This window comes from Martes martes, assembly GCF_963455335.1.
Source record: "Martes martes genome assembly, chromosome: 14".
Classification (NCBI taxonomy): Eukaryota; Metazoa; Chordata; class Mammalia; order Carnivora; family Mustelidae; genus Martes; species Martes martes.
Genome location: NC_137902.1, coordinates 29,157,028 through 29,170,339, shown reverse-complemented (window position 1 = coordinate 29,170,339; position 13,312 = coordinate 29,157,028). Strand labels below are relative to the sequence as shown.

At 39.9% G+C, this 13,312-nt stretch overlaps 1 protein-coding gene and 1 pseudogene across 4 annotated transcripts in view; both read right to left on the bottom strand.

Moving 5' to 3' along the window:
• The window catches only part of HPSE2 (heparanase 2 (inactive)), a gene marked incomplete at both ends in the record, with an annotated part of 697,942 nt that overhangs the window by 286,525 nt on the left and 398,105 nt on the right, over positions 1-13,312 (bottom strand). The window lies entirely within an intron of this gene.
• On the bottom strand, positions 889-1,537 carry LOC308355212 (ATP synthase subunit O, mitochondrial-like; annotated as a pseudogene). The gene has a single exon. The product of its transcript is annotated as an ATP synthase subunit O, mitochondrial-like (transcript).

Here is a 13,312-nt window from a genome sequence, read left to right as displayed (position 1 = left end):
GAAACGGACCTGAATACACAATGCTCTGAAGAAGACATACAAATGGCCAACAGGTATATGAAAAGGTGTGCAACATCACTAGTCATCAGGGAAATGCAAATCAAAACCACAATGAATTATCACCTCATACCTGTTAGGATAAATATTATCAAAAACAAAAACAAACAAAAACAAAAACAAAAAATAAACAAACAAACAAAAAAAAAAACAAAGGAAAAGTGTATGTGAGAATGTGGAGAAAAGGAAACCCTTGTGTCTGTTGATGGGAATATAAATTGGTGCAGCCACTGTGGAAAACAATATGAAGGTTCCTTTAAAAATTAAAAATAGAGGGATGCCAGGGTGGCTCAGTTGGTTAAGCATCCATCTTCAGCTCAGATCATTATCCCCGGGTCCTGGAATCGAATCCCACGTTGGGCTCCCTGCTCAGCGGGGAGCCTGCTTCTCCCTCTGCCTGCTGCTCTGCCTACTGCTCTGCCTACTTGTGCTCTCCATCTCTCTGTCATAAATAAGTAAAATCTTAAAAAAACTAAAAATAGAATTATCATTGATCTAGCAATCTCTCTTTTGGACATATAGCCAGAGGAATTGAAATCTGGATCTTAAAGAGATATCTGCACTCCCACCTTCATTGCAGCATTATGGACAATAGCCTAGATCTGGAAACAAACCTAAATATCCATCAGCAGTTAAATGGACAAAGTAAATGTGGTATACAGATATAATAGAATATTATTCATCCTTTAAAAGGAAGGAAATTCTGCCATTGTAAGGCTGAATAATATTTCATTGTATGTATACACCACATTTTCTTTTTTTGCTGTTGTTCAGGAAACATTTATCATAGCTCCAAGTTTAGGAGTTTTCACTGACAGAAAATCAACACCTTCAGAAAATCTCCTCCATAGCCCTTCTCAGCTTCTGAATCTTGGTTTTCACAGACCTATCAGCATATTTCTCTCCAATACGGACAATCATTGCACCCATGCTTGATGGATCAATCTTAACTTCCAATTTCGATACTTGGCCTTTACATAGAAAGCTCTTCAGGACTGTTTTTAATTCAAAGAATGGCTTCATCTAAAGGAGATGCAGTGGTTACTGTGCAAGGTACTTCTCCACAGTGGATGCTCAGCACAGTTGAAAAGGCAAAAATGACTCCAGGGATATTGTTCAAGCAACCATTTTCAGCAAGCAAACTGATCAGGCTGGACATGAGGGGAGAGAACCTCTCTTTTGCTGTCATGTCATTTAGTCTTTTCACTTTCACTGTATGCTTTACACAAGGATTCATAAGGGAAGCAGGCATTTTGGGTTCTTTCAGTATTTGTGCTACTCTCAACAATTCCTTTTCTACTCGTTCCATCTGTTTAGATTCAGCAGAATAAAGAGCAGTGGCATAGCAACCTTCGATACCATATACCTGAACAGGTGGCCTCATGTTCTTGGCAAACAACCTGACCACAGATGTACTAAAGCAACACAACTGTTGGGAGAACCCAGAAACTGCTGGGGTGGCCATCTTCTCTGGGTGGCTGTAGGTCCATATACTACATTTTCTTTATACATTCAACCATTGATAGATATTTAGGTTGCTAGAATAGATGAACCTGGATGACATTATGCTAAATGAAATAGACCAGATACAGAAAGACAATTACTACACTATCTCACTTATGTGCAATCTAAAATATTCAAACAGAGACAGAGAGTGTAATGATATCTGCCAGGGATTATAATAGGAAATAAATACAGAAAGTTGGTCAAAGAGCACAAAGTTTCAGTTATGCAAAATAAATGAGTTCTGGAGATCTACTGTATAACAAGGGACACTTACTAACAATATAGTATACTTAAAATTTTGCTAAGAGGGGAGATCTTATGTTAAGTGTTCTTACCACTGAAAGACAAACAAACAAAAACCCCCCAAAACAAAGGGGATGGGAAAACCTTCTTGAGATAATAAAGAAGATTATGGCACTGATAGTGATGATGGTTTCATGAGTATATACTTATCTCAAAACACGTAAGTTGAACACATTAAGTATCTACAGCTTTTTGCATGTCATTCATACCTCCATAGAATGGCTTCATAAAATCCCCTACAAATGTCATACTTAATGGTGAAAGACTGACTTCTATGTTGTTTACAGTAACAATAAATTAGAAACATCTTAAATGTCCATCAGTGAGAATTGATAATTAAAAGATAATTAACTAGATCTACATGTATTAGAAGAGATAAATCTGAAAAACAGAATTAAAAATGTTGCAGAATGATATATAGTTGTCAAAATATACAAACAATATCACATAGTCATAATAGAAATACACAGTATGTGTAGACAATATTCTGTGTATATACATCTACGTGTATTACGTATATGGTATAAATAAAATAAAAATAAGGACAAATGTAAGTAAAAAAATTCAGTGCTTAGTGGTTACCTATGTATTGAGATGAAGGGCAGTGGATTTGGAAAGGAACACTCAGGTGAATTTAACTATATCTGAGATGTTTTCTTTGAAAAAAAAAATAGAAAGATGGGACACGTGGTTGCTTAAGTGTCTACCTTCATCTCAGGTCATGATCTTGGGGGTCCTGGGATTAAGCCATGCATCAGGCTCCTAGTTCATGGGGAGTCTGCTTCTCCCTCTCCCTCTGCCTCTGCTTACCACTCCCCCTGCTTGTACTGTCTCTGTCTCTCTCTCTCTCTGTCAAATAAATAAATAAAATCTTTAAAAAAATAAAAATAGAGAAAAGATCTGAAACAAATATGTCCATATGCAAAAACTTCTCAGTCTTTTTTTATTTTTTATTTTTATTTATTTATTTATTTAATTTTAATAAACATATAATGTATTTTTATCCCCAGGGGTACAGGTCTGTGAATCGCCAGGTTTACACATTTCACAGCACTCATCATAGCACATACCCTCCCCAATGTCCATATCCCCACCACCCTCTCCCGAACCCCTCCCCCCCGCAACCCTCAGTCTGTTTTTTGAGATTGAGTCTTTTATGGTTTGTCTCCCTCCCAATCCCATCTTTTCATTTTTTCTTTTCCTAGCTCCCCCAAACCCCCCGCATTGCATCTCCACTTCCTCATATCAAAGAGATCACATGATAGTTGTCTTTCTCCGATTGACTTATTTCGCTAAGCATGATACCCTCTAGTTCCATCCACGTCGTCGCAAATGGCAAGAGTTCATTTCTTTTGATGGCTGCATAGTATTCCATTGTGTATCTATACCACATCTTCTTTATCCATTCATCTGTTGATGGACATCTAGGCTCTTTCCACAGTTTGGCTATTGTGGACATTGCTGCTATAAACATTCGGGTGCATGTGCCCGTTTGGAGCACCACGTTTGTATCTTTAGGATATATACCCAGTAGTGCAATTGCTGGGTCATAGGGTAGCTCTAGTTTCAGTTTTTTGAGGAACCTCCACACTGTTTTCCAGAGTGGTTGCACCAGCTTGCATTCCCACCAGCAGTGTAGGAGGGTTCCCCTCTCTCCACATCCTCGCCAGCATCTGCCATTTCTTGACTTGTTAATTTTAGCCATTCTGACTGGTGTGAGGTGGTATCTCATCGTGGTTTTGATTTGTATTTCCCTGATGCCGAGTGATGTGGAGCACTTTATCATGTGTCTGTTGGCCATCTGGATGTCTTCTTTGCAGAAATGTCTGTTCATGTCCTCTGCCCATTTCTTGATTGGATTATTTGTTCTCTGGGTATTGAGTTTGATAAGCTCTTTATAGATTTTGGATACTAGCCCTTCACCTGATATGTCGTTTGCAAATATCTTCTCCCATTCTGTCAGTTGTCTTTTGGTTTTGTTAACTGTTTCCTTTGCTGTGCAAAAGCTTTTGATCTTGATGAAATCCCAATAGTTCATTTTTGCCCTTGCTTCCCTTGCCTTTGGCGATGTTCCTAGGAAGAAGTTGCTGCGGTTGAGGTCAAAGAGGTTGCTGCCTGCATTCTCCTCAAGGATCAAGGATTTTGATAGATTCCTTTCGCACATTGAGGTCCTTCATCTGTTTTGAGTCTATTTTCGTGTGTGGTGTAAGGAAATAGTCCAATTTCATTTTTCTGCATGTGGCTGTCCAATTTTCCCAGCACCATTTGTTGAAGAGGCTGTCTTTTTTCCATTGGATATTCTTTCCTGCTTTGTCGAAGATTAGTTGACCATAGAGTTGAGGGTCTATTTCTGGGCTCTCTCTTCTGTTTCATTGATCTATAGGTCTGTTTTTGTGCCAGTACCATACTGCCTTGATGATGACAGCTTTGTAATAGAGCTTGAAGTCCGGAATTGTGATGCCACCGACTTTGGCTTTCTTTTTCAATATTCCTTTGGCTATTCGAGGTCTTTTCTGGTTCCATATGAATTTTAGGATTATTTGTTCTATTTCTTAAAAAAAAATGGATGGGATTTTGATAGGGATTGCATTAAATGTGTAGATTGCTTTAGGTAGCATAGACATTTTCATAATATTTGTTCTTCCAATCCATGAGCATGGAATATTTTTCCATTTCTTTGTGTCTTCCTCAATTTCTTTCATGAGGACTTTATAGTTTTCTGAGTATAGATTCTTTGCCTCTTTCGTTAGGTTTATTCCTAGGTATCTTATGGTTTTGGGTGTGATTGTAAATGGGACTGACTCCTCAATTTCTCTTTCTTCTGTCTTGTTGTTAGTGTAAAGAAATGCGACTGATTTCTGTGCATTGACTTTATATCCTGATGCTTTACTGAATTCCTGTACAAGTTCTAGCAGCTTTGGAGTGGAGCCTTTTGGGTTTTCCACATATAGTATCATATCATCTGCAAAGAGTGATAGTTTGACTTCTTCTTTGCCGATTTGGATGCCTTTAATTTCTTTTTGTTGTCTGATTGCTGAGGCTAGGACTTCTAGTACTATGTTGAACAGCAGTGGTGATAACGGACATCCCTGCCGTGTTCCTGACCTTAGCGGAAAAGCTTTCAGTTTTTCTCCATTGAGAATGATATTTGCGGTGGGTTTTTCATAGATGGCTTTGATAATATTGAGGTATGTGCCTTCTATCCCTACACTTTGAAGAGTTTTAATCAGGAAGGGATGCTGCACTTTGTCAAATGCTTTTTCGGCATCTATTGAGAGTATCATATGGTTCTTACTCTTTCTTTTATTAATGTATTGTATCACATTGATGGATTTGCGGATGTTGAACCAACCTTGCAGCCCTGGAATGAATCCCACTTGGTCGTGGTGAATAATCCTTTTAATGTACTGTTGGATCCTATTGGCCAGTATTTTGGTGAGAATTTTCGCATCTGTGTTCATCAAGGATATTGGCCTGTAATTCTCTTTTTTGGTGGGATCCTTGTCTGGTTTGGGGGATCAAGGTGATGCTGGCCTCATAGAATGAGTTTGGAAGTTTTCCTTCCATTTCTATTTTTTGGAACAGTTTCAGGAGAATAGGAATTAATTCTTCTTTAAATGTTTGGTAGAACTCCCCTGGGAAGCCGTCTGGTCCTGGACTTTTGTTTGTTTGGAGATTTTTGATGACTGTTTCAATCTCCTTACTGGTTATGGGTCTGTTCAGGTTAACTATTTCTTCCTGGTTCAGTTGTGGTAGTTTATATGTCTCTAGAAATGCGTCCATTTCTTCCAGATTGTCAAATTTGTTGGCGTAGAGTTGCTCGTAGTATGTTCTTATAATTGTTTTTATTTCTTTGGTGTTGGTTGTGATCTCTCCTCTTTCATTCATGATTTTATTTATTTGCGTCCTTTCTCTTTTCTTTTTGATAAGTCTGGCCAGGGGGTTGTCAATCTTATTAATTCTTTCAAAGAACCAGCTCCTAGTTTTGTTGATTGGCTCTATTGTTTTTTTAGTTTCTATCTCATTGATTTCTGCTCTGATCTTTATGATTTCTCTTCTCCTGCTGGGTTTAGGCTTTCTTTGTTGTTCTCTCTCCAGCTCCTTTAGGTGTAGGGTTAGGTTGTGTATTTGAGACCTTTCTTGTTTCTTGAGAAAGGCTTGCACCGCTATATATTTTCCTCTCAGGACTGCCTTTGTTGTGTCCCACAGATTTTGAACCGTTGTGTTTTCATTATCATTTGTTTCCATGAATTTTTTCAATTCTTCTTTAATTTCCTGGTTGACCCATTCATTTTTTAGAAGGATGCTGTTTAGTCTCCATGTATTTGCGTTCTTTCCAAATTTCCTCTTGTGATTGAGTTCTAGCTTCAGAGCATTGTGGTTGGAAAATATGCAGGGAATGATTTCAATCTTTTGGTACCGATTGAGACCTGATTTATGACCCAGGATGTGGTCTATTCTGGAGAATGTTCCATGTGCACTAGAGAAGAATGTATATTCTGTTGCTTTGGGATGGAATGTTCTGAATATATCTGTGATGTCCATCTGGTCCAGTGTGTCATTTAAGGCCTTTATTTCCTTGTTGATCTTTTGCTTAGATGATCTGTCCATTTCAGTGAGGGGAGTGTTAAAGTCCCCTGCTATTATTGTATTACTGTCGATGTATTTCTTTGATTTTGTTATTAATTGGTTTATATAGTTGGCTGCTCCTATGTTAGGGGCATAGATATTTAAGATTGTTAGGTCTTCTTGTTGGACAGACCCTTTGAGTATGATACAGTGTCCTCCGTCATCTCTTATTATAGTCTTTGGCTAAAAATCTAATTGATCTGATCTAAGGATTGCCACCCCAGCTTTCTTCTGATGTCCATTAGCATGGTACATTGTTTTCCACCCCCTCACTTTAAATCTGGAGGTGTCTTCGGGTCTAAAATGAGTTTCTTGTAGGCAGCATATTGATGGGTTTTGGTTTTTTATCCATTCTGATACCCTGTGTCTTTTGATTGGGGCATTTAGCCCATTAACATTCAGGGTAACTATTGAGAGATATGAATTTAGTATTGTATTGTATTGCCTGTAAGGTGACTGGTACTGTATATTGTCTCTGTTTCTTTCTGATCTACTACTTTTAGGGTCTCTCTTTGCTTAGAGGACCCCTTTCAGTATTTCCTGTAGAGCTGGTTTGGTGTTTGCAAATTCTTTCAGCTTTTGTTTGTCCTGGAAGCTCTTTATCTCTCCTTCTATTTTCAATGATAGCCTAGCCGGATATAGTATTCTTGGCTGCATGTTTTTCTCATTTAGTGCTCTGAATATATCATGCCAGTTCTTTCTGGCCTGCCAGGTCTCTGTGGATAGGTCCGCTGCCAATCTAATGTTTTTACCCTTGTATGTTACAGACTTCTTTTCCCGGGCTGCTTTCAGGATTTTCTCTTTGTCGCTAAGACTTGTAAATTTTACTATCAGGTGACGAGGTATGGACCTATTTTTATTGATTTTGAGGGGCGTTCTTAGCATCTCCTGGATTTTGATGTTTGTTCCCTTTGCCATATTAGGGAAATTCTCTCCAATAATTGTCTCCAATATACCTTCTGCTCCCCTCTCTCTTTCTTCTTCTTCTGGAATCCCAATTATTCTAATGTTGTGTCATCTTATGGTGTCGCTTATCTCTCGAATTCTCTCCTCGTGGTCCAGTATTTGTTTGTCTCTCTTTTGCTCAGCTTCTTTATTCTCTGCCATTTGGTCTTCTATGTCACTAATTCTTTCTTCTGCCTCATTTATCCTAGCAGTGAGAGCTTCCATTTTTGATTGCACCTCATTAATAGCTTTTTTAATTTCAACTTGGTTAGATTTTAGTTCTTTTATTTCTCCAGAAAGGGCTTTTATCTCTCCGGAGAGGGTTTCTCTAATATCTTCTACGCCTTTTTCGAGCCCGGCTAGAACCTTGAGAATTGTCATTCTGAACTCTAGATCTGTCATGTTACCAATGTCCGTGTTGATTAGGTCTCCAGCCTTCGGTACTGCCTCTTGTTCTTTTTTTTGAGGTGAGTTTTTCCGCCTTGTCATTTTGTCCAGATAAGATTTGCTTTCTCCTCCTGTGGAATTCTGCTGTTCTTGGTGACTGAAGTTGGTTTTGGCTGGGTTTCTTGTTGATCTTCTGGGGGAGGGGCCTGTTGTAGGGATTCTCAAGTGTCTTTGCCGCGGGCGGAATTGCACCGCCCTTGCCAGGGGCCGGGCTAAGTAATCCCCTCGGGTTTGCTTTCGGGAGCTTTTGTTCCCTGAGCGCTTTCTGTAGAGTTCCGGAGGACGGGAATGAAGATGGCGGCCTCCCAGTCTCTCGGCCCAGAGGAGCCAAGAGCTTGGGGTTCCGCTCCTCAGTGCGCCCTCAGAGAAAAGCGCCCAACCGCCCCGCCTCCCTGGCCTGCTATCGCGCCGGTAGGAAAGCGGTCAATTGCTGGCACTTGGAGAAATGCGCCTGGTCGCTTCCGTTTCCGTGGCCTCCGGCTGTGCTCCGATCCCACCCAGCCTGCAACCGGCACAAGGTAACCCCGGGCTGAGAGCTCACTCCTTGGCTTTGTCGCTGTAGCCGGCTTCCCCGCTCTAATACCTGTGAGCTCTGCGGCACTCAGATGCCCCCGGTCCTTCTGTGACCCCGCGGGACCTGGGATTACGCTGACCCCGCCTGGGTTTCCACCCCGGTTTAGCCTCTGGAGCGATGTCCCTCCGTGGAGCAGACTTTTAAAAGTCCCGATTTTGTGCTCCGTTGCTCCGCTGCTTGCCGGGAGCCGGCCCCTCCCCCGCGGTCTATCTTCCCGTTGCTTTGGATTCACTTCTCCGCAGGTCCTACCTTTCAGAAAGTGATCGATTTTCTGTTTCTAGAATTGTTGCTCTTCTTCTCTTCGATTTCCCGTTGGATTTGTAGGTGTTCACAATGGTTAGGTAAGCTGTCTAGCTGATCTCCTGCTACCTGATGTCGTCTCAGCCTGCTACTTCTCCGCCATCTTGACTCCTCCCCCCAAAACTTCTCAGTCTTAATAAAGTTAGTTATTGGTGTGTAGATGGTACTTATTTCATTATTCTCTATACACTTTTTGCATAGTTTGTTTTTCTCCAAATAAAAATACTAAAAATAAAAAAGTTTTAACATAGTTGTTTTCATGAAAAAGTTTGCCTCTAGAGAGGGGCTAAGATAGGTGGTGGCAGAAAGGTAAGGAGAAGGAGACTATTGCTTCTTATCATAACCAACTCTGCACTATTTGATTTATAACCTTGTTGATTTACAACTATAATAAAAAAGATTTTTATTTGTTTCAATGAAAATGGTTTTATACTGGAAAAGATTGAGGACTACTTCACAGATTCTAAACTCTCTGATGCCTCAATCTTACTTGTGTTCTTGAATCTAGCTGTAAATACATATTTATTGTTTGTTGTATTTCATTTCCTAAAGATTATGGTCCACCTTGATCTCTGTTTTCTAATCACTGGTCACATCATTTAACACTATGGTACTTCAAATTCCTTATTTTTCAGGTATCAGTAATAATACTGGTCTTGCCTACTTCCCAAGGCTATTTTAAAAGTCAAACAAGAAAATGGGTTTCAATTTTCTTGAAAAATATAAAGCATATTTGAATTGAAGAAATGTAGGAGACCACTGAAAGATTGGGAAGAATTCTGAAGAGATCATACCATCACATTAACATCCATAGTCCAACCTCTCTTCCAGAACATGTCAATAACCATAAAAAAAAATCTTACTTCCATATATGTATCTTCGAGCCTCTAAATATGTCTTGTTGTCTGGTGGAGTAGACGTGGAGGTAGCAGTTGTGATATCTGGTTAGGAACATTGTGAAAATTGGCTTCTTTAGTCATGAAAAATATTTTTTTAGGAAGAAATTTCTTAAGATGCCATGATGACATACTAGCCAGTTTTTTGGTAAAGATCCCATTGAGCCAGTGATAAATCTTACTATATGGCTGTAAGAAGTACAACACTTCTTACTTGACTTAAAACAATGTTGGCTCTAGGGCTCTCCCACGAGGGAGGGGTGGGGATGCTAAATAATTCAGGGAAGAGAAATGATTATGCAGACATATGGGGCATCCCTCCAAAGACTGTGATTCTAATGGGGAACAATAAAGATCTGATCCAGGGAAGGAGGGAGAGGGTTAAGGAAAAAGGTCACCAAGTACTTGTTGGCACTGATTTAGTCACTTGGGTATTGAGTGTATTGAGTTTCAATGATGAGACATGGTCCTTGCCTTCAAGGAATTTATAGGCTGTGATATAGTGACTTGGATACAACAAGCAGATTATCAACAAGGAACAAAATAATGAGGCAGAAACATATGAACTAGTAATGTTGGTCACATACAAAAGCCACACTTTTATATTGTATTATTTTTCTTTTGGACATGAAGATCAAATGCTGTCGCTAAGTGTGAAGAGTCTTTGTTCAGAAACAGCATGGATAGACAAGTCCCTTTGCCGAAGCCACTGAAATAATGATAGTGCACACACCTGGTGGTTTATATTTCAAGTGCCCAGAAGTCCAAAGTTTTTAGTTTGTAATTTTGTTGTGTTCCAAAGACCCACTTATCAGTCAGCTGTGGGAAATTTGGCACATATTTTCACATAGAAACAAAACCACAAATGGGGGTCCTATGTTAGACTGGCCCATAAAAGGTTGTACAAACCCACTTTAAATAAAAAAAATTATACTACTAATGGTATGGTAACATCTAATTCCTATGTGTACTACATGTGTGTCTGTGTATTTCGAATTTGAAATGCCAGGATCCCCTTTCTCTGGATATAGCCCCTCATCTGCTAATACTAAACATGAAGATACATTGATCTTAAGCAGTGACTCTGTGAGTGTGTATATGTGTGCCAGGAAATATGCCACTCTGAAATCCTGCCACAGGAAGTGTAACTGATTATCTGTTCTAGCTGCTGTCCTTCCGCATTCACAGATATGTTCATGCTGCGTTTTATTTTCCATGAGCTGTTCTTCCCAGTGACTAAAAATGGTGGGCAGAGTACTGAGGCATGCCCATTCCGGCAAGTTGCAGGACTTTTTTTTTTTTTTTTGCAAGTTGCAAATTTGGTTTGAGGACTTCCCATCACCCTTCCCAGAACCTTTTTTGGAACCATGCTGTAGTCTAAGATTCCTTCTATCATAATTTTCCTTTCTTCTCTCTATAGATGTTGGACAAATCTGAAGTCTTTCTTTCCTTTGACAACTCCCCTGCCCACAATTTCTGGCATAGATAGTCCTATCTTTGTGTCTCCTTCTTGACATACTCAAACTCCTGAAAATGAGAATGAAAGTGGCCCAAGTAAGATGGAGATTTGGGACTGGCTCACTCACCATCCTGTGGGAAAAAAATACCATCTTGAGAGTGGGATGTGGATGCTAAAGATTTCACTGATAGTGACATGAGACGGGAGCCAGGTACAGAGATGCAGCTGCAAAAGAAATGGGTCTAGGGAAGACATCTACAAGGATAGCAGAGTTGCAGATTACTGCAAAACAGCATTCAGGCTCTGAAGAAAAATAATGAGAAATCGAGGGCCCTTAACAAATAACTAATGGCTAAGTGTGAGAGCCAAAGGATTTTACCGGTAGTTTATAAAGCACCCTTATTATTTTGTGGTGGAAGAGCAGACACAGCTAAGTAGAAAACTGAAGAGCTGATAGTTACAGGGCTTCAGAGACGTTTGAAGCTTAATCAAGACAGATCTGTTATCATAACATCAGGTCTCTGGGTGGAAAAACCCAGTACCCTGAAGTATGGGTTAGGGACATCTGGACTGATGCCCCAGATGTTGGAGCTGAAGATGTCCCCGAGGCCCCAGAACTTATAAGGTGGCCCACTCTTCCCAAGTAAGAGGTTGCACTTGCCCTGTATTGCAAAACACTGCAGAAACCTCTCCCTGCAATTTTCCTCCTCAGAACCTGCCCCATCTTCTCTACTCACTTCCAGCCTCATTACTAGAACTAAAGCCCAGCATTACTGGTTAAGGAAATGAAGAGAATATGCAGTTAAGGATTTGGGAGAATCAGCTAGTGTGTATAAACAGGAGCTAGGGATATACTCCTGGGATCAAATTTTGAAGATGTCCAACCAAGAGGGCCAGGCTATCAGACTGGATAATCAAGGAATCTTTGACTTGGTGTTTTCTTAGGACATGGGATTTAATACCCTGGCAAGGATGCCAGGCGACTGGGTAAACTCACTGCTAGGATGACATTTAGAGTAGAAATGCCTAAGTTGCCCTAGCAGATAGTAGAGGAAGGAATAAAAGAGACTGAGGGAAGTGCCCATGCTAGAATGGATATATTAATAAGGTCAGAAGACCCACCAGAGGATTAGGGCCCATCAGAGAAGTCAAAGGACACCATTGCACCAAGGCCATAAGTAATGTGCTGGTGAAAAAAAAAAAAAGAAAAAAGAAATGTGCTGATGAGAGGGGCACAGCATCACCAATAAGTTCAGTGGTGGCTCTTAGCAACAGGTCAGATTTGGACTTCTCAATAACCATAAGGATGGGATGATGGGGACCAAAACAATAGAGCCCAGGTGGTGGTACTTAACTATATGAAGCCAAAAGGCTACAATTATGATAACAGGAAGCAAGGTAAGAGGGGCAGCCAAGAGGGTCAAACCAGCAGGGAATTGTGAAGATGGTTAATAAAGCATGACATCCCTAAGGGCAAAAAGATGGGTAGCCAACAGGAGTGTTACTTAATATCTTACAAACACAAAAAGACAAAAACGGATGAGTAGGAAGTTGAGGATGACTGCCCTGTGAAAATTTCCTAATCCTTTACTAGTTTTGGTCCTGAGTCAATTTTGGTAGTTACTTAATATCTACAACTACAAAAAGACAAAAATGGATGAGCAGAAAGTTGAGGATGATTGCACCAATGGAAAGTTCCTATTCCCTTACTAGCTCTTGGTCCTGAGTCAATCCAGAACCTGTTGACTAAAAATATGTTCAGATCTTTTGGCGGAACACTACAGCATCATATAATGATTCTCCTTCCCCCACAAAAGTACCTATAGTCATTCAGATGACCATACATGGAAGAAAAGAAAACACCCAGACATTTTGAGGAATATTTAGTATAGGGTCTGAGTGGAGAGTGATACCTGGAGAATCAAAGTGTCAATATGGCCCTCATATTAGAATGAACATTATGAAGGTCAGGTAATGAATGGAGTCCTAGAATTGTGCCTAATGTGAATTGGATGTCTATTACTGATTGATTTGATTTGATTAGTAAATCAAGAATGAGTATGGAAAATAAGGAGAAAGTTTCCATACTTTGGACATGGCTACAGAAAGTAACCTTCCATGTATAAATTCTTGAGGCAAAAATATCACTTGCAAAAAGCATTGAGAATGAGAATTAACTGCTGGGAAGTTGGAACT